This window comes from Lissotriton vulgaris, unplaced genomic scaffold (assembly GCF_964263255.1).
Source record: "Lissotriton vulgaris unplaced genomic scaffold, aLisVul1.2 SCAFFOLD_6938, whole genome shotgun sequence".
Taxonomy (NCBI): Eukaryota; Metazoa; Chordata; class Amphibia; order Caudata; family Salamandridae; genus Lissotriton; species Lissotriton vulgaris.
The window spans coordinates 49,167-51,057 of record NW_028250747.1 but is presented as its reverse complement, the minus strand read 5'-3'; positions in this window follow the sequence as shown (position 1 = coordinate 51,057).

Below are 1,891 nucleotides of genomic sequence, written 5' to 3'. Positions count from 1 at the left end.
TTTAAATTTTTTTAACGTGTTTTAACGGGCAGAAGGCACGTTTAACTGAGGCATTAATACACTCTTTCATAGTCAGGTTTTTGTCAAGTGTAACCCTCAGAGATTTTACAGAGTTAGAGATGGATAATGTGCAGTTTAATGCAGTGAGGCCGTCAAGCCAGATATCAACAGGGAAGGTTTTGCAAGGATTAAGCTTACGATGGTTGTTGGACAGCCAGGATTGAACCATTGAGAGACTGCTGTTTAAATGTTTTTAGTAGATAACATTTTTATGTAGATTTCAGTGTCATAGGATAGGCAATTCTGTCTTGTTTCAGGATCATTGCAAGGGGTTTCATATAGTGTTTCAATAAGGCAGGAGACCCTTGCGGACCTCCTTGTAATTCTGGTGTTACTTTTGAGATGGAGTTGTTCCATTTGATTAACCATGAGCATTCATTCAGGAAGGAAGCAAACCACTGAAGGACAGTGTCATTGATACCTTCATGTAGTGCGAGGATGTTGAGGAGGATGTCATGGTTGACAGTGGCAACGGCAGCTGAGAGGTCCAGGAGGACTTGGACTAAGAGGCAGGCCTGGCCTTCGTCCAGAGATCTGTGTAGGTCATGGGTACTCACAAACTTTCTCTCAGGGGCCAAATTTACAGTGTGGTTTGTGGCCGAGGGCCGCAATTGTGGGGGCGGGGTCAGTGAGAGAGGGGGGCGGGGCTAGAGCCAAAAAAACTGTGACCATGAGGTTGAACACAGGCCCCTGCTGCGTGTGTCTTCGTCCACGGAGCCACCAGACCCAGCATACACACATCTCTCTCTCTCTGTCTCCCTCCCTATCTCTCTGTCTACCTCCCCCTCTCTCTCTGTCTCCCTCCCTGTCTCCCTCCCTCTCTCTACCCCTCCCTCTCTCTGTCTTCCCCCTCTCTCTCTCTCTCTCTGTCTCCCTCCCTCTGTCTCTATCCCTCCCTCTGTCTCTCTCCCTCTCACTCTCTCTCTCCCTCTCTGTCACGCTCCGTCTCCCTCCCTGTCATTCCCTCCCTCTCTCTCTGTCTCCCTGCTTCTCACCCTCTGTCTCCCTCCCTGTCCCCATCCCTCCCTCTGTCTCCCTCCCTCTCTCCCTCCCTCCCCCGCTCTGTATCCTTCACTCTTTCTCCCTCCCTCCCTCTCTCCCTCCTTCCGTCTCCCTCCCTCTATCTCCCTCTCACCCTCCCTTGACTCTCTCCCTCCCTCGTCCTCCCTAGACTCTCTCCCTCGTCCTCCCTTGACTCTCTCTCTCCCTCCCTCCCTCACCCTCCCCTGACTCTCCCTCCCTCAGTCTCTCCCTCCCTCGCTCCCCCCTGTCTCTCCCTCCCTCCCTCGCCCTCCCTCTGTCTCTCCCTCCCTCGACCCCTCCCACTCTTTCCCTCCCTCGCCCTCCCCTGTCTCTCCCTCCCTCGAAGAAGAAGTCCACATGGGTCAGCATCAGCAACATTCTTTAGGTGCAGATAAACACAGAATAGATAGGGGGCTTCAGTCCCTGCTGCATGCGTGTAGGGCGCTGTCTTATAGTGCCCCCGGGAGCTCCTGTACACTGGACAGCGCACCACAGCCCTTAATAGTCAGACATCCCCTGCTGCTTCACAGCGCTTAGAGAACGGCGGGGATGGACGGGATAATGCAAGCGTCTGCAGATTTGCGATTAATGACACTCCTTGCTTTAGGGAAGGGTTTCTCGTAACAGTGACTTATTTGCATGAGGTAGGAACCCTGGTTCACTAGAAACTCAGAGTGAGGGGTGGGCTACGGTTGGAATCCTTATTAATTAACTAACCTGAGAAAGAGCTTGCACAGTATGATGCATAGCCGCTACCCCCCAACATACACACATTTTGACTGTACCCTTCACCCACCGAATAGACTTG